Source organism: Amyelois transitella, chromosome 11 (assembly GCF_032362555.1).
Source record: "Amyelois transitella isolate CPQ chromosome 11, ilAmyTran1.1, whole genome shotgun sequence".
Classification (NCBI taxonomy): domain Eukaryota; kingdom Metazoa; phylum Arthropoda; class Insecta; order Lepidoptera; family Pyralidae; genus Amyelois; species Amyelois transitella.
Window position 1 is genome coordinate 2,678,213 of NC_083514.1, and position 26,526 is coordinate 2,704,738.

Below are 26,526 nucleotides of genomic sequence, written 5' to 3' on the forward strand. Positions count from 1 at the left end.
ATAACCGCCTACGCTCACATGATACGGAAATTTTTTGGAGTCCTGCAAGGTATCTAGGAAAAGAACTGGAGGATCTGTAGAAAAGAAAAACGCAGAAAATCCTGTAAAATCGAGACTGTGGAAGACTGTTTAAATATAAATATTTTATTTGTAACTACGAGTATTGGAGAGTTTTGTAAGAGATCATTTTTTGTGATCAGGTCGCCTATTGCTGCAATGTGTTGTACGTACATACATATAGGCACGTCTATATCCCTTGGATAGACAGAGCCAACAGTCTTAAAAAATTGATAGACCACGTTCAACTGTTTGGCTTAATGAAAGAATTGAGATTCAAATAGTGACATGTTGCTAGCCTGTTGCGTAAATTAATCGCAAATTTATATCCTTTAGTCGCGTTTTATGACATCCATGGGAAAGAGTTTAAATTATTATGGTGTCATTAAGAGTTATTTTATTGTATAAGGGGCTTACATCTTAGTGAGAGTTACAAATGAGTTAAGTAGATAATTTTGTTTTGAGTTGCGTATAAAGCGTGCCGTGTGGTTCCCGGCACCAATACAAAAAAAGAATAGGACCACTCCATCTCTTTCCCATGGATGTCGTAAAAGGCGACTAAGGGGTAGGCTTATAAACTTGGGATTCTTCTTTTAGGCGATGGGCTAGCAACCTGTCACTATTTGAATCTCAATCCTATCTTAAGGCCAAATAGCTGAACGTGGCCTGTCAGTCTTTGTAAGACTGTAGGCTCTATCTATCCCGCAAGGGATATAGACGTGATTATATGTATGTATATGTTGCGTATAATTTTGAACTCCTACAGTTCCGACTCAATTCTGTTCAGACTCTTGAATATTGAATATTACTTAAAATACCTACTCGTTTGGGCTTTGAGTCGTACGCACTCTATATGATGTTTCTCTCTACTCTTACTCAATGCTTAGCACTTGCACTCGCATCTGAATCTACGTGATAAAAAATAATAAAATTTTGGTAATAACGTGACGCCTCATTGTTTTCTGGTATTTCCGCAAGGCAACGTTTAATGCATATTATATACCCCGTAAGGGATAAAAGTAAATATTTAGACTAATTTTTTCAAAACAACCACGATGTAATTTTTTTCCTGCTTTAGATTTATTTATTGTTTTGTTTGTGATATATTTATAACTAGATTTATATTACAAATTCCAACATATTTACAATTTATTTTCCCAAACAGAAGTATAATACGACTCTTACTCTTCATGCGGATGTTGTAGAACGCGACTAATGAACAAATGCTTAGATTTGTTGTTACTAATAGTTAGTGATTAAATGGGCATTGTCAGAAAAAAATTAAAATCTTTTTATCACATTCAAAACAACACTCTGACTTTGAAGAAGAAGAAACCTAAATATTAACGCCATATTTAATCCCAAACATCTGCACTAAATTACTTTGTTACTACAATAATAGCCTATAAAAATGCGTTGCAACATGAGGATACGATCCATCACCATTTGAAGACAAAAATATGGCTAGCTTCCCGTCCCACGACACCGCAGACGGCCCATTAGCCATGAGAGCTATTAACTAAACGCAATTAGACATATAAGAAGCCGTTGTTTAGATTCGTTCTAATTAAACTCTTCACTAATTTTCAAGTCTTGTGATGGGTTTAGAAGAAATAAACATACATACATACATATGGTCACGTCTATATCCCTTGCGGGGTAGACAGAGCCAACAGTCTTGAAAAGACTTATCAGTTCTGGCCTATCGGCCATGTTCAGCTTTTTGGTTTGATGATAGAATTGAGATTCAAATAGTGGCAGGTTGCTAGCCCATCGCCTAAAGAAGGATCCCAAGTTTGTAAGCCTATCCCTTAGTCGCCTTTTACGACACCAATGGGAGCGAGATGAAGTGGTCCTATTCTTTTTTCATTGGTGCCGGGAACCACACGGCACAAGAAATAAAGATTGGGTGATAAACTTATGGTTTACCTAATTTTAATAAATGGAGTCCTACGAGTATTTAAACACTTGTAGACTCTTTTCTCTGTCGGCAGAAATGTAATTTCCCCACTCAAAGTTCCCGTATATTCCCGCGTCCACAACAAACAAGTTCGATCACCTCGCCCATACTATCGATTCTCGGTTCACGCTCGTCTCGAATCGTGACCTCGCTTCGCCGATGAAGTCATAAATTATACAATGCTTTGGAAATTGTTTCTCGCGGTAGATAACCGGCGCACCTACTAATCGGTTAGGGCGCCTGAAGCGAATCCTCTGATTTATAGCGTCGACTCGTTTGCTGAATCGAGTTTGTTTGGACTTTTTGATTCGATTAACGAAAGTAGTCATCAAGGAAAGGCTTAGGATATTCTTGTAAGCGATAGTATGGCCTATCACTATCTCTGAATCTCTGTTCCAGCACGCCAGCTATAACAAAAATTCATTCTTTTTCCCCTAAAAAACATTATTTGGTACCTGCTATACTTTCTTTAGTAATTGAAGAACTGGTGCGCATACTAGGTGTCCGGATAATTCGTAATACGAGTCACCAGGTCTCTCCCGTATAAGTCATCAAAGGAATATGGCTTTCAAGTGAGGTCACTCTTTTAAGCGACAGGCTAGCTATCTGCATCTGTGATCTTAATTGGCCCTGTCTACCTCGTAATAAAGACTTAATAATTATGTTAGTGTATGTAGGTATAAATCTATCTATTTGAGATTATCAACTCCTGACTCTATAAAGGTAGTTTATTGACAAAAACACTAAAAAAGCATGTATATAAACATTTCAAAATTGGTGTATTGGTATCCTAATAATTAATTCATAAATCGAACGTATCTTGATCAAATCTAGAACATCCTGGCAAAAAGTCGGGTCAAGGGTACCAAAAACAGATGAGCTTTCATGAAGAGAGTTATGAATGAATGTGAATTATGTAGGGATTCTGGCAAGTGGAAGATGTAAGTCCTTGCCTACCCCCCAAAACAAGAGATGGGATCTATGAAATAACAAAAATCTTTTTTACGTTATTTGAATTCAAGTGCTAATCGGTAATGCGCTTTGATGAGAGAGACCTATAATTCATTTTGACGTGGAATGTTTTCAAGTTCCATCTTATAATTAGTAGGTATATTAAACCTACATCGAAGCCAAGCCATAATCTATATAAACGACTACAATATCTAGATGGGACATAAATAACGTGCATTTTATAAAAACGTAGACAATAATTACATAGGTACATTTGAGAAGTGAATATAAAAAAAACTGGTTACTCGTAATAACACCGTCGAAACTCTTAATTAATCTTCGGCAAACAATACTTTGTTCTTATTGAAGCGCCATGTAACTTCAATTAATCTTTTGCGTATCTCTGGCCTCGTCTCCTTAGGTATATACTTACCTTAATGGATCTCCAATAACTTAGCATCGAGTAAATTAATAAAGCATACAATTATACCCCGTTAAGAACACTCATTGGCCAGAATCTATACGTGATCGCATTACAACTTTAATGTCGAAATGAATATTTGCGGAACGCATAAAAATGAAGCTATAAATTATTATAATACCTTTGCAAATTATTTTCCAGACTATGCTTTTTGATTTTCGCTGCACTGATAAAGATCGCACAGGGCCGGCTGCAGGCGTTTTATTTAAATATTCCATATTTATGACAGGTGAGCAAGGAATGATTGATGACGGCAATTTAGAAATTGATTATTGTTTAAGTACTAACTTGCGTTATGCCTTCATGAACATCAATTTTTGAGGTTATAAAAAATAAAAAGAAAGGTTTGTTCGCGCTAAATTATTCAGTTATGCGAACTTAATTAAAAAAGCCAGGTAACAATTTTAATAAATTCTGCATATATTTAAGTAGCGCGATTTTCAGGTAATTTACTTATTCTTTACTGAGAAAAAGTAACCATTTAATTTAAGTCTTGTATAGACATAACGTTTTTGGAATAAAGTGAGCGTCTTTCCATTTCGTTTGACATCAAAATAATCCTAAACTATTATTTTTTATATCTACAATTATGCTTGCATATTATTTCAAAGGCAAATAGGGTTAAGAGAGCCCATTTTGATGACACCTTAACCGAATAGAGCCAAAAGCCTACTTTTTAATATTCCTTTGCCACAGCGGTATGACCAAAATAGTAATTTTTTTTCAGTTCGCTCTAATCCAAATGGTCAAATCAAACCGCGGCACGTACTTCTCCCGCTACATTTAACCAAAGAGCCTTCCCACATACAACTCCACAAAACGCTTCTCATACATACATTTGATCACGTCTATATCCCTGGCGGGGTAGACAGAGCCAACAGTCTTGAAAAGACTGAATGGCCACCTTCAGCTATTTGGCCTAATGATAGAATTGAGATTCAAATAGTGACAGGTTGCTAGTTTATCGCCTAAGAATCCCAAGTTTGTAAGCCTATCCCTTAGTCGCCTTTTACGACATCCATGGGAAAGAGATGGAGTGGTCCTTTTCTTTTTTGTATTGGTGCCGGGAACCACACGGCCCTTCTCATTCTATTCTTAAACGCTTCTCATTCTATTAATTTTAAATAGTCATTTCCAAGTTCCATGCCCTGATACGTCCCTGTGCCCACATGGTCGGGTCGTGGTCGCTCCAGGGAGGTCCGCACCTCCTCAGATCGCAGCCATCGTTAATGCGAACATTAATAATAGTAGAAACAATGTAACACCACAGTCCGAACGTGTGTTATAGCACTCCCGAGCTCATTGTTGTATGATTTATATGCCATCGATGGTAGATTAGTGATACAAATTAATTTTAACTCGTACTCGTAGGTAGCTACGAATGTTGTGTGATTGATACGAATTGTGTTTAACATTGTCTGAGACAGTTACTTTGTTATTTAACTATAGCTATATGAATCTTTTCTAATTGAAACTGAATTTTTAACTCAAATATGTCCGATATTCGGGCTCCTTAGTTTTAAGTCTATTGGCTCACATAACCTTCTAAGCGATACCAAGCCAAGATTCCTGCATTGTCACTAACACTCCACTTCATACTTACTGCGTTATATCAAATTAATTCCAAAGGTTTGACTGGCAGAGAATGCCTTGTGGCATTAAGTCCACCTGTTGTCATTTCCCGGTTCCCAGGACTTTAGAATAGGACCACTCCATATTTTACCCATGGATGTCATAAAAGAGTACTAAGAAAAGGCTAATAAATGATGGAATCTAGATTCAAATAGTAACAGATTGCTAGCTTATCGCCTAAAAGAAGAATCCCAAGTTTATAATCTCTTAGGCGCCTTTAACGAAATCCATTGGAAAGAGATGGAGTGGTTCTATTATTTTTTATATTGGTGCCGGGAACCACACGGTGCATTAAAATTAATAAATAAACACACACAAGTCCAACCATATATGTGAGAATGAAAGTAAAACAGTGCGGAATTATATCGTTAATCTTCTTATTTTATTGGACTTCTTAAAAACACATCTTATAACGTCTTACATCGTACCACAGACTCTCTATTCTATATCTTAATGTTACCAACGTAAAAATAAGTAAGAGGTTAGCTAACAAAAAGGATTTAAATAAAAACAAAAACAAAACTTCTCCCACATATATATTTCTTCGATGTTCCTACGAGTAAGTTACGCCGATACTCATGAGTGCACCCTCTCTGAACGACCATGAACAAGCAAAGTTCAATGGTCAGAGGTAGGCCTAGTAATTTTATTTCCGCCCTCCATGTAAGCGATCTTTACGCCTGCATAAACCCCCTGGTTACAGAATCATCCTTTTAGCGATAATTCGCTATTCTACTTACACGCCACGATAAATAAAGAACATGTTATTTCAAATATACAAGGAGAGTGTGGAGGGAAAGGTCGGAGTGGGAAGACCTAGACGAACGTATCTTGATCAAATTAAGGACGTCCTGGTAAAGGGTCAGGTCAAAAGTACCCGAAACCGCCGAGCTTGTATGAAGAGAGTTATGAATGTGGATGTAGCGAAGGAAGTATGCAGAGATCGTGGCAAGTGGAAAGAGGTAGTCTCTGCCTACCCCTCCGGGAAAGAGGCGTGATTTTATGTATGTATGTATGTTATTTCAAAATTTGATGTTCTCCTAATGATCCCGAATTTGATGAAATCCGTGGCCAAATACTTGACACGGCAGCCTCACAAACTGAAGATTCTGGGTTCAATACCCAGATAAAAAATCGGTGGTCTATAAAGTCGGTTTACTGACGATAGTTGAACGTGACAACGTCTTAAGAAAATACTGATGGAATGGTAGCATTTTGCAAAAGAAAATTTTAATTTCATTTGTTTAATAGATTTGTATGTGTATAAAGAAGGAGGTATACGCGGCCGAACGCGACGGCCGATTGTGCCTCTTTGTCGCTCGTTCCGCGCTCTCGCTTGCACTTCAAGCCTTACATGGAACGCCTCAGAGCGAGGTAACGCCGCATGAGTCATGTTTTTCGTGCGTGCAGCCGGCTCAATCGAATTATAAAACGTCAAAAATTACATAATTATAAAGATACGAATTTGTAGAAGTTTTTATTACTACAAAAGCGTTCAAAAACGACTTGCTTGAACATTCCCAAAAATGTACCTATCGAAGTTTAATGATTTAACAAAATGTCGTAGTAATATGAAATGTTAGTAATGCCAGAGAATATTCAGAATAGCTTGTAATTAATATTAATGGAGGAACCACTGACTGCGACTGCATTGCGACATGCAACGCAGCTTAATTTATCTTTGATGATAACTCGTGATTAGCCCGCAGTTTATAGCTATTATTTAGACTGTATTAAATTATTTAGAAGGGAATGATTAGATGGTTTTAATGTTGGGAGGATGAATTAAAGCTGAGGATGAATTGCACGCACTACGCCGTTTTTATCGCGCGATAAACTATCGACGATCCAAACTACTTTTTATTACGTCGCGAAACGGGACAGCTCTCAGCTCGGGACCACTCCATCTCGTTCCCATGGATGTCGTAAAAGGCGACTAAGGGATAGGCTTACAAACTTGGGATTATTTTTTAGCCGATGGGCTAGCAACCTGTCACTATTTGAATCTGAATTCCATCATCAAGCCGAGCAGCTAAACGTGGTCATTCAGTATTTTCGGGACTGTTGGCTCTGTCTACCCCGCAAGGGATATAGACGTGACCATATGTATGTATGTATGTATAACATAACGTCAACTCTCAAATTTTAAGCCGCAAAAGCTCGATGTGACCACGCTTATCCCTTAGTCACCCATTTTGAACACATCTTAGTATTATTAAAACAACAAAGTAAACGAAAATAAGACTTCTCTGTTATTGCGAACCCTAAAACCATCAAATTCGCGCATTAACGTAAATTTAATATTTGTTGGTCTTTACAAAGTAAGTTTTAAAACTTTAAAATACGACTTAATGCTGGTTTACGGCAATCGTTATTACCCTCGAAGGCTCAAGTATGGACGTATTACTTACGGGGTAGACTGGAGACAACAGACTCGAATGCCTGGAAGGCCACGTCCAACTGAATGGCTTAAAATTGGAATTTACTCAATGGCAGATAGCTTTGTCTGTTTGTTTGTTATATCTTTATTGCATAGAAATTTACACAGTAACAAGAAAATAGTAAGTACATAGTTATAAAATAAACAAATCACTTGCTTTATTATATGGCCATATAGAAGAATTCCAATATTTAACTCTTACACTATTTTCACGCTGAATTACTCTGCTTAACCCAAAGGTTTATATTACATTGCTGATAATGCATTTAGCATTAAGTCCGCCCATTATATCAACATTGTTTGTAAAATAAATCTATACTAATCTTATAAAGCCGAAGAGTTTGTTTGTTTGTTTGAACGCGCTAATCTCAGGAACTACTAGTTCGAATTAAAAAAATCTTTTTGTCCTTCCTTGAGGGCTTCAATGATGCCCAAAATAACTACTCCACGAGCACGAAGTCGCGGTTGTAACTAGTTTTAAATAAATAAACATATGAAAATTTACGCTTGCAGACTAATCTTAATTTACACAGGCTCACAATTAGTAACAACACCACCTCCTTTCATTCCAAACCACCATTCAATTTTATTGTGCAATTAAAGTCCATAAAATCTGTTGGCTCTGGGGCCGAGTACATTTTTGACATTGCGCTTACCGTTTGCACGCACCGGCTAGAATGTACCGCCATTAGTATAGGCTTTAAGCTGCGCCGACGCACTTTTTGTACAATTAAGACCATCATATTTTAAACTAACTTCTGTTCATAGACTAAGCGGTTAAGTTTTGTTATTAGTTAAAGAATTTTTTTTATTACAATTTTATTATTGTAAGGCTACATACTGCTTACATATAAAACATACATATAATCACGTCTATATCCCTGTTTTAGGCTTACTGATAGAATTGAGAATCATTTAAAGTGTATAAAGTCGCCTAAAAGTTGAATCTCAAGTTTATAAGCTCAACTTTATAAATTCGTCGCTTTTTGTAAGTGGAGCTAGGTATATTCGCGCAAATAATAACTTGGTAGTTCTATTATAATTATCATACGAATATACAAAATGATCAAATCGTTCGCCTTCTTCCCTTCTGCACCTTCCTCTTTGCCGCAAATCCAACTGATCTATAAATGACTGACAGAAATTGCTATTTCACTATTTCATTGCGGCAATTTAATATTATTACGGCCACATTTTTTCAATTAAGCGCCATGTTCCACTGAGCATTTCTCTGATAATTATATTTAATTCTCTATAAATTATACTCTATATTAATCTAATTTACATGGAGACTCTGAATGATTTGACCAATTTGAACATGTCTTGGATGTAAACTATAATTTAGCACCGTTTACGACCAGTCATCTGAACTGGATTAGATGATTTAATACGAAAGCTATTACAGAAGGTAATTTGAATAATATGAGCTTTATAGTGACCTTCAATAAGTGTACTACATAACTTCCTCATTTAATTTCTTAATATACATAGACTGTCTTTATTTCAGAGTGAAATCTATAAAATATTTTTGTAAACAAGAATATGTTTTTTTTTAATCACGAAGTTTTCAAAGAAAACGTAAAGAGAGTTATAATATATACATTTATTTAAATTTTTCATAGATATTAAGAAGTTATTAGTACGAGTATGTCAAAATTTTTTAAAGCACCTTTTCTTTGGTACTACCCTTTTTCCTTCTAATTTAAGTTTAAATGATAATACGGTTTCACGTGATATTTTGACATTAAAACATTAACGTATAGCATGCCTTTTTGTCATTATCATCATTGTATTTTTAAGTTAATTTACAAAATAAATCAGTACCTGATTTCCTTGCTAACAAAATTATAGATTCCTAATTATTTGGTACCTCTGTATCTAGTAGTACACTAATAAAATTATTGTAAAAGTGTTTTAGTTTTTCCTGTTTAATGTCAAATCCACTTAACAGATCTTCATGAGAATAGTGTGGAGTACATTGAAGAACTTATGGTGAACTAGTCAGTCTTAAATGTTTGTTTGTAAACTGTTTATTGTACATAAAAATAAATATAAGAAATTTAAAAATAGTCATTGGTTTTAGAAGAATATGAACAAGGGCGGACTTATCCCAATCGGGATTTCTGCCAGTCAACCAAAATGTAATACGATTTCTAAATTAACTTACCAAAACTCTCCTTAATCATAAAATAAATGTTGGACCACTCTTGGTTATTTTCTCCTCGTTTCAAAACATATCGTGCGATGGTCCTCTTCCGTGACTAAAGATAATAGTTGTGACGGCGAACAAGCCCCGGCCACCCATCTAGTGCTAATTAAGGAAGCGATGTGGCATTTATAAGCGATATCTTGTGTCCCTTAATAATTGTAAGGTTCTTCAACACTTCTATAGCGGTGAATTAATTTTTAATTTATATATTTTTTTCATTTTGACTTGTTATCTCTTTTAATAGTTTTTCCAGTTTGGTTAAAAATCTCTGGTTAAAATCTCTGAAGTTCTTAGAAAATAATAATTCCTATCTATGCTTACCACCCACCCACCAACATCTAAATTCAAAAATACTATCTAGTTCAAACGCATACAAACGACTCCAATACGTGTCTATGGTAAGCATTATCTTTATTGTCTCTGGTCGATTTGCATACTCTGATTGCAGCTAGGCAGCCAGGGTATCTACAAATATCAATTTCAATTCATTGAAAATCGTATATTTGTGTGGGATGGGCATTTGACGGAATAGGAATTACTTTATTGAGGTTATGCCATCGACCGGCTGCGGAAGTTTAGCGACATGATTGCGTCACAGCCTGTAAAAAGTCATATATTTCTGGACGGATCATATGGAGATACATACATAAAATCACGCCTCTTTCCGGAGGGGTAGGCAGAGACTACCTCTTCCACATATGGAGATGATTGTAGGAAAACGGTGTCGTAAGGTTTCTCGCTGTTTAGTATAGGACCACTCTATCTCTTTCGCTTGGATGTCGTTTGAAGCAACTAAGAGATTAGCTAGTAAGTTTGTCATTCTTCTTATAGGCATGGCTATAAACCTGTCACTATTTAAATCTCAATTCCATCACTCAGTCAAAGAGCTGAATGTAGCTCTTCAGTCTTTTAAGACTGTTGGTCCTGTCTGCCCTGTAAGAGATACAGTCACGTCTTATGAATGAATAAATGAAAGCGGACCCCAATGCCCAGAAACACTAGTTAGTGTGAAACTCAAAACACGCAAAGACGAGAGATACAATTGAGACATACATACATACATATGATCACGTCTATATCCCTTTGCAGGGTAAACAGAGCCAACAGTCTTGAAAAGACTGAATGGCCACGTTCAGCTATTTGGCTTAATGATAGAATTGAGATTCAAATAGTGGCAGGTTGCTAACCCATCGCCTAAAAAAGAATCCCAAGTTTGTAAGCCTTTTCCATGGGAAAGAGATGGAGTGCTCCTATTCTTTTTTTTATTGGTGCTGGGAACCACTCGGCATTGAGACATTATACAAAAAAGAATTCCAAGTATATAAACATTTCCCTTGGTTAGCTTTATCTACAAAGGATGAGAAGCAGCTGGCACACAGTTTCTTCACACTTCACCACCAGATCAACATGGACCTCTTACTCGAAGCAATTTTAAATCAAAAATAAATTTAAATGATTCTATTAATATCGGTTAGGTAAACCCGCCCACGCACTATATTTCATTAGATAAAAGCTTTTAAAAAATAATTAACTTTCCCACAACCGTTACCTTTCGCCTCCATTTTTTTCACATTATGAGAAGCTATACTCGTAGATAAATATTTAAAGATAGTTTCACACGTAGATCTTATGGCTCCTCTCCGTGGACAATTCAGCTATAAAGGTAATTACACACCACGCTAGATAATGATGCGATAACAGACCGTGTGAGTACTGGGCTTGGGTACCGCCAGCAAAAAAGTATAAATAAAACTCAAAGGCTGGGACTACAAATAAATTGAAGATCTAAGAAAACTCCTTGCAACGAAACTATTTTATTATACAGTACTAGATATCTGACTAGTGTTTCGTTCAAGTGAAAATTTACTATAAAAGAAAAGTTCACTTTTTTGAAAATCTAGCAATGTGGCAATGTGCCAAATCGCGCAAAAGTAAAAAAAAATCTAGTGAATCTGAAGAAACTGATTTCCTGTTAAATATTTTTAAAAGTTGCCTTTGTTTGACCTCGAATGTACTATATTTATTCATTTAACAGACACACTTTCGCTTTTATAATATTAATATGAAAGCCACCTCGTCAGACAACTAAGTACTTGACAAAATGCGGTACAGCGATTAAAAATAGCTATTTTAATTTCTCTAGTCCAAACAATATGAAATAACAGAAGCGAAAATTAATAACAGTCCATTTCCAAAAGGAATCCAAATGCGAGACATCAAACAAACACGACTAAGTCAAATAATAACGTCCAATTACCAACCCTCATACTGCCTGGCAACACAAAATAACGAGGGTCACAGAAGAGAAACGGGCAAGTTGCACATTTCTGTGACATACACACAGTCAGAAAGTATGCCGATTCAATAAGTGTTTTATACGGCAGACTATGAACCTATGACTAAAAGTTTTTGAGCATGATTGAGCAATCGCAATTCTATTATTAACCCTAATAGCTGAACGTGGCCTGTCAGTCTTTCAAGACTGCTAGCTCTGCCTACCCCGCAAGGGATATAGCCTTCTTTTTTAGGCGATGGGCTAGCAACCTGTCACTATTTGAATCTCAATTCTATCATTAAGCCAAATAGCTGAACGTGGCCATTCCATCTTTTCAAGACTGTTTGGCCACGTTCAGCTATTTGGCTTAATGACTTTGTTGGCTTAATGACTTTGTTGGCTCTGTCTACCCCACAAGGGATATAGACGTGACCATAATATGTATGTATGTATCTTCTTGGCGTTTGCGTCCCGGTTGCGTCCTCAACTCTCTGCAGTGGAGCTCGAAGTGCGCAAGCACACTATAGTGTGCGTAATAAGATTAGAAAACATACCGATGCGACTTTCATATAGCGGTGGAAAATATCACGATGTAATCTGCTCCTTCAGAGAACTCGATGTGTAACCGTGATCCAATATGATTAGATTAGTGCACAAGTTTACGGAGTTCAGACGGGAGTCACTCGGCGTAAAAATTTAACTAACCCAATCCATGATCATGGTCAAAGTCGCACTGGTCACCGGTTAAGTAAAATTTGCGCGAGGTGGCAGAAGAAATGTTGACCACATAGTTGCAGTTACCATGACTGTCCATACATCTCAACTTCGATTATATATAGAAAATGTCAAACTTATCCAATCGGGTTAACTCTGAAATCTCTATAATTTATGCCGACAGTACAGAATATCAACCGGAACATTAGCGGATCCGAGGCTAGATATTAAAAACATAGGCGGGGCTTAATTAGAAATTTAACCTGCTAATAAATTACAGATAGCCGCCACCCAAGGTGTGGCGACTGGCAACACTCGAGTTATTTCCCCAGAGTGTTGCCAGCGCACACTTACATTCGGATATTTTTGGAACGCACTCGCGTTGTTTATTATGTCATTTGCTTTCCGAAACGAATTGTTGTCCATTAAGGGTTATTTATTTTATCTTTAACTTGATAATTTTGAACTTTATTTTTATAGTGGTAAGACCAAGTTAAGCTTAAGATGTGATGTCATAAACCCGGTGAATACTTTTAGACTAATAAGACGCTTATAAATGTATCCGAATGGGAATTTGATGCGTTATAGACCGTGTTATGTTCATATCCATAAAATCCTTTCTAAAATAGGTGCTGCCTTACTAAAATAACAGTCTGTTTTTTTATCAACCTAATTAATGTGAACCATTTCAAGATTGTAAAAATTGAATCGAATGAAAGGGTTATAAACTTCATTCATTGGTCTTGTAGACGATAGTTAGTATCATGACAATATATCAGATTTTTTTTATTCTGCTGCTGACTGAAGACTTTTATTGGCTCTGTTTACCCTGTCACGGATGAAGACGTAATGTGCGTGTTATTTTCCTATTGATTTCATTTACCCTTTATGTGAAGGAAATAAAACTTAAATTTTTATAAAATTTTATTTATAATTATTGTTTAGTATTTACTAGTGGCTGTTCAACCTATTTATGGATAGCTGTTTGACAGATTTGAAAGAGTCTAAAAGTGGATTAAGGATGAATGAGTTACTCGTCAAATGTCTGCTCTATGCCGACGATCAGGTTATACTGGCGTCATCAGAGGAGGAGTTACAGGAGATGGTAAACTGTATGCATGAAGCTTTAAAAGAGAAAGGAATGAAAGTGAACGTAAGTAAAACTAAAACACTGGTTTTTGAAATGGAGAAAGAAATGACAGCATGTAATATTTTGATTGGAGGAGAAAAAGTGGAGCAAGTGAAAGAGTTTGTATATCTAGGATCAAAGTTTACATCAGATGGCAAGTATGATAGTGATATTGAAAGGAGAGTGAACGCGGGGAACATGGTGAATGGAGCTTTGCATGCCTTTATGAGCAGTCAGAAACTATCCAAAAAGGCTCGACTGGCTGTGCACAGGGGCGTGTTGGTCCCGACATTAATGTATGGGAGTGAAAGTTGGGTATGGCAAAAGAAGCATGAAAGCAGAATAAATGCAGTGGAAATGAGAGCGTTAAGGAGTATGATGGGTGTGAAATTGAGTGACAGGATAAGGAACAGCGTGATAAGGGAATGTTGTGATGTGAAAGAAGATGTAGTTACAGGAATAGAAAAGGGTATGTTAAGATGGTTCGGTCATGTGGAGAGGATGAATGAAAGCAGGTTGACTAAGCAGATATACAAGGAGAGTGTGGAGGGAAAGGTCGGAGTGGGAAGACCTAGACGAACGTATCTTGATCAAATTAAGGACGTCCTGGTAAAGGGTCAGGTCAAAAGTACCCGAAACCGCCGAGCTTGTATGAAGAGAGTTATGAATGTGGACGAAGCGAAAGAAGTATGCAGAGATCGTGGCAAGTGGAAAGAGGTAGTCTCTGCCTACCCCTCCGGGAAAGAGGCGTGATTTTATGTATGTTTTATGTATGTATGTTTAGTATTTACCGTAAAATGTTCATTTACTTAAATGAATATGGGAAGTCTTAAGGTTAATTTTAATATTTAGATGCTCATGTTTGCTCATAAAACGATAATTACAGTGTTTACAGCCTTCTAATCTATATTGGTGGACCTAGCCTGATCCCATAAAAGGGGTTACAAGTCAAGTCACCAGGTATCTACTCTTCTCATACTTCACTGATTTTATTTTGTTAGTAAACCATAAATTTTAACGTGATAGTCGCTTAAGTAATAAAAGAATAGTAAAATATATCAAATAAATAGTTTTCAGTGAGATTATGTTAAAATGGTTGAATATTTTATGCATTTGCTCTTAGATGATAATAATTATCTTAAAATAAATAAAACACCCTATTTTTTGGATTATATGACTTGTATACAATAATATAAGTTAGTTTTGAATTTTGCGATGCTCTTACGGTGAGAGAAAACGTCGTAAAGCACACAACAACCCTTAAAAATTAACCTGCACATTCAGTTGAATGTGCAAGTTAATTTTTAAGGGGAACTTAAATCTGAATTTTTTTAAATTAATTTTTAAGTTTATTCTTTTGGTTTTCAAAGCCATGACAGTTTTAACTACTGTTTTTCTTTTTTGATAAAAAATAAATATTGTTGTTCCCTCTTATCCCTATTTATTTATTATTCGCTCAGCATCATTTTTTTCCGTTGTTCTAAGTCTGTAGTTTCTTGTACTCGTATAGAATTGGTTAATTAAATAGTCAAGAAAGAACACGTTTGTTCCCTCGCCGTGTCTATTTATAATGAACCGGCAAGGAGTCAATTGGCCACAACTTCTACGAACTATTACCGTTGAGAACTCAACATTAGCCGTTCCTTGAAACATATTCCTTGAATCTTGAATCGTGTGATTTGAAACGAGCTGTGTGAAATTGTTCAAAACAAAAACTATATCTACGTCCGCGACTCTGCCCGCATAATACGGAAACATGAGTAGATACATATAATGTCACTAGCTGTGCCCGCGACTTCGTCCGCGTGGAATAGTTATTTTGGGTATCATATTTATTTTTGCAAACATCCTCCTCGGCTTTATCAATTATAGCTGCTAATTGTTATGCGACTTGGCGGTCAGGCGGTCACGCGTATTAGAAAGAACGCTGGTTCGCCGTATTAAATGTTTCGCTGCAAATTGCTTATAACGACTATATCTCAAAACCTATTCGTCTGATTTATATACTGTAAATGGCAATTTTAGTCTACATGAAAAGCCGAAAGTAATAAACATATTTATTTGGATAAGGATTAATACTGAATTAAAGAAAATTGGTTTCAAAATAACTTATGTTTATAATGAAAAAATAATCTTAAAAAATGAACATAAAAGTGGTTATTGTAAGTAAACCTTAAGAGATAGATATATGCTCTCGCGGACTTTTTTGTGGAAAAAAATGAGTACTTCACATCTTTAGTACATTGTTTTACTATATCTTTGTTGGTTTGCGCAGCGTTCGCGTGGAAAGCTCGCAGATGGCTGACTCATTCAACTTTCACCTGCATTGTTGACGTTTCCCGTAGGAAATCCGGGATAAAATGTAGCCTATAGCCTTCCTCGATAAATAGACTATCTAACAGTGAAAGAATTATTCAAATCGGTTCAGTAGTTTCTGAGATTACCGCGTTTAAACAAACAAACAAACAAAACAAACTCTTCAGCTTTATAATATTAGTATAGATTAACCCTTACGGGGTAGTCAGAGGCAAAAGTCTCAAAAAGGCTGACAGGTCACATTCACATGTATGGTTTTTATGATGGAATTCGGATTTAAATACATGATGACAGGTTGCTCGCCCATCGCCTAAAAGAAGAATTCCAAGTTTAACTGTACATTAATTGAAAATGTAAATGAAAAATATTTTATTTGGAAGCAAGAACAAGTACAATTTAAATAACATAGGATAACGATGACATCTGCAGAGATTAGTAGGTACCTATTCACGCACCTCAAATTGTACTTTTTCTTTGGTAGAATTATGTTAACTTCTCCGTTGGTACTTATTAAATTAAATTTCTCCATATTAAATACTACGAAATCATCTTGTCCCGCAGTAAATTCAAAATTCTTACAATTCCGTACAATTTGTGTTTTCGTGCTTGACAACTTAACGGAACAAATCGAGATAGCACCAATCAATTTATGAGTTATCATCTTACTACAAGAAGCCTGCAAGTAAACCAAGCTAACTTTATTATATCTTCAAATCAACATTTCAGCACGATTAAGTTACATCGCCAATAAAGCAGTGCGGCTGTTTCTCGACTAGTGTTGCCGCTGGTCAAACTATCGATAGTCAACTATCGACAGATTGTGGAGAAACAATGGCATGACAAACTATGAACCGAATATCCGTACTATTACTAGATACAATACTATTCGGTAAGAACAAGTTTTAAGTCGCATGTGGTCCAGTTGTTTCTGAGAGAGTTCTCTTCTCTTAGTCATGAGAGAGTTATTATTTTTTATTTTTATTATATTATTATTAGAGAGTAAATAATACATACATACATAAAATCACGCCTTTTCACCGGAGGAGTAGGCAGAGACTACAACTTTTCAGAGTTATTACAGAGTAAATTATCTCTGTATGTAATCTGCTGCAAATTATTATCACCCACACAAAGGTTCTCAGCTTAACCAATGGTTGACTGTTGGTTGAATGGTTTGTTGACAGATAATGCTGTAAACATTAAGTCCGCCTATTGTACTTTACAAATTGTAATTATTACAATAACGAATAAAAAATAAACAATATAAGATATGTATAGTTTCAAACCGTGATACTATCATTGCCCTCCCAATATAGCGATAGTCAAACTATCGATAATTCAACAACACTATTCTAGCCTCTTCAGCGGCGAGCAAAAGAAGGCGGCTTCTTTGATGTGAGATAGCGGGCTCTGTGTAGTCCGCACGCTCCAAACGCGGCGGATAGGAGTCTCTTAACCAGTCCGACGGTGTGAATAAGGCGGTTCACACACTGAGCAATTGAAACGCGTTGGCGAGCTATGTTTGAACATAATAATAAAGTAGAAATTCGAAAAGTGTAGAGTATCCGAAAGATTGTTACGAAAAGTTTGTAAGGACGTGAGTTTTCTACTCTGTCAGTAGTACGCGGATAGGGTATAATAGAATAACATATAGGGTATGTTGTATCACGAAATTCTCACGAGAGCAAAACCCGGGGGCGTACTTCGTAGTATATATTGCATGTGACTGTAACATATTAACACACGGATTCGCAAAATGCTGGTCTGAAAGCGAAAAGAAAAACAAAATATTAGTTCCAGGTTATGCAAAACCTCACCTCACCTGTATTAGATCACATCACAGTTGCGTGATTCAAGTGAGCATCGGTTAGTAGTCATATATATGAACGGATCCTAAAGACTGCATCATGATTTTTTAAATCTATAAACTTAAATGATCATCTGACGGTATCTGGTGTATGGCACATCACATCAGTGACTCGATTCTAAATTGTACGACTTAAAGTATATAGGAAGCCTAAAGACGGTGTTGTTGACACTAGTCTAACCACTTTTAGAGTTTTTTCACATAACGCATTCGTCCCGGGACAATATCTGATGTTTACGTCACTTTTCACCTTATAGCTAAAAGGCCAATAACTATCTTTAAATAAACTTTTAAGGAAGTTTATGGGACTGGTTAAAATTTTACCTATAACGTCTTTACTTTTACAGATGGCGGTAATTTATTACAAACATTACAAAACCAGAGGTGATTTTTTTTTTATTTTGCTGCAAAATTTCACAAATGTTTAAGCTGTATTGGAATGATAAACTCGGAGATTTATGTTAATCATCAAAAAAATTCACAAAATTCCCTGCTGCTGATTTAGACAATTTTAGTACTACCTGATGAAAATAATCCTCTTTAAAATAAGTTTAACTTTATTCTCTCCGCAGATATAAACTGTAAAATTAAACAATCAAAGATCCATCTGACAGATAGATAAAACGGAAACCTGCCTTCGGAATATTCAAGTTCTACAATTATCGCAGAGAATTTTGCCTAATTAGTTTCAACCACAGACGTTTTATGTGCGTTAATTTAAACCATAAAGTTTATAATCGATTACTCTGGTGTGTTCTAAAAAGGTTATCGATTAAAAGCTCGCCTTGTCTGTGGAATTAATTCGCTATAAGTTGGTTTGACGAGGTTGCAGAAGGATAGCTTTTGTAATGAGTAGGAGTGTGTTTGTGTTCATAATTTTTTTTTTTTGTTTTACTTTAGAGAAGTAAAACCAATAGTGACAGATTTTCAAACTAACATGAATAAACCTAGAAAAAAGCCAACAGTTTAGTTTTTTTCTAGGTTTATTCATGTTAGAATTACTGGCTATGTGTAAATGTTGTAATCTGACATATTTTTGTGTTTAAAAATCAATAAGAAATATGAATAACAAATCTTCAGAACTCAGTTGAATTTATTTTATTTCTTCAACAATTAATGTCTAATTTTCATCTCTGTAAACTATGTGGGCATCGTACAGCCTGCGCCAGGGCACAGGCAGAAGGGGCAGGCCGAGAAATTCAAAAATTCGTCGTCGCGAAAGAAATGGCGTGAGCATATATATACAAGAGGAGAGAAGAGTTTCTTAAAGCGGACCCCAGGCCCTGAATTAACTGTAGGGAGAGTGCATCTGGGAAAACGCTAAGATTAGAGAAAGAGCTTTCCTCTTACTCCTACATTTTTTTTTAGTTAAAGATGGGTAAAACTCTCGGGATAATTATTTTTGCGCGTTCATTAATTGCCGTAATTTTAGTACAATACCAAGTGCGCAATTTATAGTCTCTTTAATTTATAGTAGGATGTTCTTCCACAAATACGGGTAGCCACAATTTGTCGGCCATAAAATGCTTAAAGATGCAATTTGTCAATGTCAGCTCGCAATGCGTACCGATGCATCGGACGATTGAGATCGATATCTCGATGCTTTGTATCAGTGCTGGCGATTATCGATTGTATAGCAGATTCGGTTCGATTGCGCGCTGAATAGTAACTCGTTAAAGTTATATCGAATGCAAAGGCGATAGTATTGTTTATTCTGATTTTGAATATCAATAACTGTTGGAGCTCCGTGACGCATATGAATGTAGTGAGATAATGCAGTCGTGACTCTGCACGTGACTGTACTTTATAGGCCTCTTTGAAATTTACAATTTTATAAGTACTTACTTACGGCATAGCATTTTAGCCGATAAAATTAATTCGTTGTAATCTAATTGACATATAAATTATTTGATTGATAGATATCCATTTTCAGTTACAATGCGATCAAAAGCCAGCGACGTACTAAAACGAGTCCAGGCGAAACTACTTTGAAGTTCCACATGATATCTCATACGGGGACATCAAAGATACCCTTTCACAGTTCTCATAATTAATTTGTCGTCTGTAATACTGTTTAACTTGAGCAGCAAACTAGCAACTAACGTATTAATGATCCATTTCATTGCCATTTTCTCGTCATAAAAAGTGACTAAATAATTTAGGTTCTTTCAATTTTGTATCATAAAATTAATTTAATGAGGTGATCGAAATACGAATATCGAGTTGTAGAGAGTTTATTTTTATTTGCCAGTTTTATTTAAATTTTTAAAAAAATAATGAATAGTGAGTAATTCTCTGACATGTAAGTAATCGCAATGAACTTTATCATTAATCAACAATTTATTTTCTCTTCTCTTTTAAGGCAATGTGCTATATTTTCTATCTGAATCTCGATTTCATCATAATGCTGTCCAGCTAAAGTGGTCTTTCAGTATTTTCGAGACTGTTGGCAAAGTCTTCCCCGTTAAGGGTAAAGACGTGATTTTATATACGAAATCGCAATCAATTCAATAATTTAACATAACTTATTAAATGTATTTCTTTAACTTTTATTACTTACTTATATTACTTATTTACTTACATTCAGACTAATTAAGTCACTTTCATAATAATCAGTTTGAATATAATGGTCTTACAAAATGTGAGGCACTATTAAGAAGTAAAATAGTTCAGTTTGAACACCCAATAAGTGTTTTAACTGTCCATAACTTTTGACTTATAAAAGCTTTAATAGCTGCGATCGACCACTGTTTTAATATCATATTAAGAAAATAAATTGGAATTATTTACACCTATCTATTAAAATCTGAACAAGATCAGAATATATTAAAGTATCATCTTACGTTCTTGATGCACCATAACCATCCGATTCATCCGATACCTCGGCATAAATAATCGATTTTAATATCGTGTTTGCTAAAAATATCTTTCACATAGAAACAGTGATTACACTATCCAATTTAAGAGCGTCGATTTTTGTAATGAGTGTGCAAAGTGAGAACATACTTTAACTAATCGATTTGATGTACTCGTAACTGAATGAAATATCGGTTTATTTGTTTTTGGATATTGGTTTATATAGGCTTCTCCCCAATTTATTAATTCAAGTTTTATTTATATAAAGAGTTTTCATGATCATCAATACATATAATATTGCAGTAAAAATATCATTACATAGTATAAAGTCGCTTCCCTCGTATGTTCCTCTATATGTTTGTATACTTAGGTCTTTAAGCAACGAGACGGATATAAATGAAGTTTTTTTTTTTTAAATTCAAGGGGAGGTTTTATGTGACGGGGCGGATCGCTATTGTTATATATAAATGATATTTGTCTTAAATAAAAGAAAGAATATATTTACCTAAACTTATCACCATAACCAAAACTTCAATCACAAGCCTATAGGCAAAAAAAATACTTTCGTAAATTTCAACATATCAAACAAATCGTCTTCCTACTTAAATCGGCGCCTAGAAATTGGATAATGTGACTAACATTAAGTGATCACTTGATGGTAGAATATTCTACATTACATGATGCAAATTGTGGAAAATACGCCTCAGTATTGCAAACATCTGACCAATGAAATGATAAATATGCGTGCGTCAACATTAAACGTTATGTGTCACCAATCACGGATCATCATCTTGCTCAACTGTAAAGTTTTACTCTATCTTATATTAGAATAGGGATGTTAATTATACAATTGGAGTTTAATAATGGTTGTAAAGTAATTGCCGTGTGGTTCCCGGCACCAATAGAAAAAGATATAATAGGGATGTTAATTATACAATTGGAGTTTAATAATGGTTGTAAAGTAATTGCCGTGTGGTTCCCGGCACCAATAGAAAAATAAAAGGACGACTCTATATCTTCCCCATGGATGTTGTAAAAGACAACTAAGATTATAAACTTGGCATTCTTTTTTAGACGATGGGCTAACAACCTGTCACTCAATTCTAAAAGTAAAGGCCAAGTCTAGCTGTTTGGCTTCAAAATGGTATCGAAATTCAAATAGTTACATGTTGCTAGCCTATAGCCTACAAGAAGAATCCCGAGAAGAATAATAAGCAGATAAGAAACTGTATTCAACCAGCAGGGTTTTTATTTGCGTCAAGAATAAACATCGTTTGGTTCATACTCGCAAATTATACGTCGGAAAGATGCATCACCGATACAACAATATGTAATGTGACCGCTACTGGCTTAGTGCCAATTGTTACTACAAATTTGTATTCATTACAAATCTATAAGTCCTAGGTTCAAATTTATATTCAGTTCAAAAGATCCGTTAAAGGCAGCATGACTTAGTGAAACTATACTTGCTATGGAATGCTCATTCATGATACAATCACGCAGAGAAACACCAGGTAAATCTTCAAGAGTGTGACTCATAGGTAAAAAAAATGTAATAAAGATTTTAAACCCTATTTACCGTTGCACAAGTTTAAAAGTCAATATGGAAAATAGTTTATCGTACCTTATATTATACCTAACGAAGTATTAGACAAATAGCCAGGTCAACACTTGGCTTGACCCCTGATATTGTTAATTTCAACCAGACCAGGCCCTTACTATGGGCTCTTAACGATCTTCGTACGAAAGTTAATCACTTACGTCGTAAAGAGAAAATAGACTCTGAATTTCAAATTTAAATAATTGGTCAGGTCAGGTCAAAAGAACTTAAAACCGATGAGTTTGTATAAATGTAAATGAAGCAAAATAAGTATGCAGGGATCGGCAAACGGATATATGTAGTGTCTGATCTGTCTATTCTTCAGAGAAAGAAGCGTCATTTTATGTATGTAGAAGGTAAGGTAAAGTTACTTTGATACCGCGGCGGTCTACATCAGTAAGGAAACCTGCAGGTATTTGAGTTCTTACAAATGTGACAAAGGTCAGACGGGAGTCGCTTCGCATAATCACCTGACTTACCCAATCCTAAAACATTGGCACTACTCCCTAGAGAGGTGAGGATGTAAACAGGGCTAACGACAGAATAATGTTAATCGTTATTTGAAAGGCTAATTGATAGGATTATAAATTTGGGATTCTTCGTTTAAGCGACAGGCTAGCAACCTGTCACTATTTGAATCTCAATTCTATCATTAAGCCAAACAGCTGAACGTGGTATTTCAGTCTTTTCAAGGCTGTTGGCTCAGTCTACCCAGCGAGGGATATGGACGTGATTATTTGTATGTATGTATGTAATTTAAAACGTAGCTGCGTACGAAAGTAACTCGCAACTCATAGTAACTGCCTAGGGCATTACCAGAGACGCTGGCCTTAAAAGCAAACGCCTTAAAAGGCTACAAGTAAATCGCTATATTGTTAAACTAAATTGGTATTTTACAACACGAAGTTTCGTGCTGCGTTCCCTTGTACTCGACGGCGGTACTCTTTTAGTAAAGGGCCGCGTAATAATGAATCTAAACACCTAGAGTATAAAGGAATAAAGATTTGTTCTTAGTTAATACGTTTTCTATGAAATCAGGAAGGGTTAAATTTAAATGTCATGCGCGATGACAGTCGCTTTGGCGACCTATCTTTGATTATTACTTACCAATAACAAGTAAGTTTATGCGCAACTAGAGGAAATCAGTAAAACATTTAATTCTGTTAGCTTTGTTCTCACGGAAACATTGAGTAAATCTCTCTTATAGCAACCCTTGAACCTGCGTCTCAAATTTAAAATCACTCATAGGCAGTTTGGATTAAACTGTGCGATGATATGTCAGTCAGTGTCCTCTTAAATATGTTTAAAAAGATAAACCCCATTATAATCACGACTTTCTATTTAATAAGCAAACGCAATTAAAACAATATTAACACAATGTATCAGCGATTATATTACCATAAATCATTTTATCACCTGCGACCAGATGTACAGACACGCAGTAACTACCATGTACAGTAACGTGTTTTGACGTCTTATTGTAGACTAGCTATTGCCCGCATCTTTGTTCGCCGTAAAAGTTCACTGAGAAAGCTGATCCCCTGCGATGCCCCGTATCGTGTGGGGGAAAAAAATATCGGGTACCAGTTTTTAAGTTGAACCAATCCTAATACATCTCAGAAAACCGCATCCAAATCGGAGCAATAGTTTTCACGTGATACGACTGCAAACATACACATATAATCACAAATATGTAACAGCCTTTAACCTGTGTTGCACAATAAATATATTTGACATACGGACAGACAGAAATTCCAAAAATCAAATTTTTTGCTTCTGTTGGTTTTAAATAGATCTCACATATTGATTTTTTGCCAATATCTTTCAAGTACAGACATCGGTCTGCTACTATTATATTGTATGTATGGATGGATATGTATTTAAATTATTGCACACCGGCCCTGCTGCGCTAATGTTCAAAATTTATGGTTAGTTCGGCGGGAAAATATAGTTGTGAATGCTGCAAATCATATGAACACGAAACGTAAATTCGATTTCGCGTCAGCACGTTTATCGAATGTGTTTGCATCGTTGAAAATATCGGTCCGAATTCGTCATAAAATTTTAGAGCTGAAGAGCCAGCGAGCTAATAAGCTGATGGAACTGGCATTCCAAATAAACAACACAGACATAGATCTAGCTAGATACCACCAATTTATCAATCAGACGAAAACTTGACACGATGGATACTTATCATGTCAGAACTGAAAAGACTTGACGAAATAATTTTTACACTGATTTTGATTTTTGTTAGCTTTTATGATTTTTTTCCGATACAGCTTAAAATAGCCTGTTATCTTCGTAAGCGATATATGTATACATCAATACTTGATTTACTATGTATTGCACTATAAACAATACGCTAGCAGCTTAATGCTAGTGTATCTGCTCATTGCACGTGTTTTTGTAAATGTATGTGCAATCGATTTTAAAAAGTGTTTATACCGTATAGACAGTAACACATTTGCACGATACAAGTTTGGAAAAATTGAGTTTTGGGGTTGCTAGTGCATCGCGATACAAATATGGCACGCAAATTAGATAAAACACTAGCAGGGTCTAGCTAGGTTTATGTCTCTAGTCTAAAAGTATCTCGCAGTAGGAAGGCCTACTTTGAGCGATCACGAGCACGTGTTGGAACCAATAATTTCGCTCGCACCAGTCCATTTCATGTTCCATTTTGCCATCATTAGCTTCAGTCCCATTTGAACATAGAGGTGTATTGTTTATTCCGTTGGTCTTGCGTTGCTCGACACAAATGACTCTGAAGTGCCGGACCTAGACATTATGTAGCTACAGCATTATGTAATAGATTGCGCGTGGGACTTGGCTCCCGTTCGTGCAAGTTTTTTCGTTACAAACAAAAATACAAATATTTTGAATATATGAATAACGAAAACAAAATTACTTTCATGTGAAGTGAATCATTGAAACCCATTTTGTGCATATTGTTACACATTTAACCAAATTGTAGAAATTTAGGCAAACATTCTTTTTCAAATTACGACACCAAATCACAAGTAAACGTTATATACACCAGAGTTTATTTATTTATGATAGATATAATAGTTTCTAAAACTACAAGATTTAAGTACATAAGAGGAATATATGCTGCCCAAAGTAGCGACTTCTTGCTAGCGCCGTCACCATCCTTGCTAGATGATCCGTGAATTGGATGCAAGATCACGCTAAATATTAATACCATTCAAATGGTTGATGTATGGTGTTGTATATTTAGATAGTAACGCATGATTAACAGTTCACAAAGAAGTTATGATTGAGCCAAGTTAGGCATGCAATAGAAATTTCAGAAGAATACGTGTAATACGTCTTCATTCCTTACGGGTTAAACAGTACCAACAGTCTCGAAAAAGTTAAAAAAAAAAAACTTTTTACTGAACTTTCAAAAACCCTCTCTGCCAGATTTCAGTAAAATTCTTATAATGATTTGTTTATTTTAAATATTTTTAACTTTTTTTAAAATAACTTCAAAATATGTCTATTTTCTTGGCATAAATATTAAATTCTTGCAATTATTTTAAATAATAAACATACGATTGACATACGATAACAGTTAACGTTGCGATGTAGAAAATAGGCATTAGATATAAACTTCATTAACGCTTGAAACACAACTAAAATACAGGATCCTCTCCTCGATAGATGCAGCACAAGATAAACATTAAGTAGCATTAAACTTAATTCAAATCTTTAGATAGAACGTCAGGAAATTATCCAGTAACCCTTAAACGCAGAACGGCCTACAACTAGGGTTAGACAAACAAAGATTTGCGAGTTTTAAAAGGACAACCTAGAGAAAAAGTATCAAACAGGGGCGGATTTAAACAAAAATAATAATAAAAACATTTTAGAAAAACGCTTTATTGGTTACCCTTAATAATAAGAATAAATCTGCTTCGAGATATGACAAATGAAATTACACACTTCCATTTGTTTTTAATTCCTTGCATTCCGCGATTATTACGATGATTTTTTGTAGAAATTGTACTTAGGTAAGTCAATGTTTTACTTTCTGTAT

The 26,526-nt window shown here is 35.5% G+C and overlaps 1 pseudogene; it reads right to left on the bottom strand.

Moving 5' to 3' along the window:
• Positions 1–25,425, bottom strand: part of LOC132902262 (uncharacterized) — a 55,156-nt pseudogene extending 29,731 nt beyond the window's left edge.
• Positions 25,426–26,526: the final 1,101 nt, after the last annotated feature.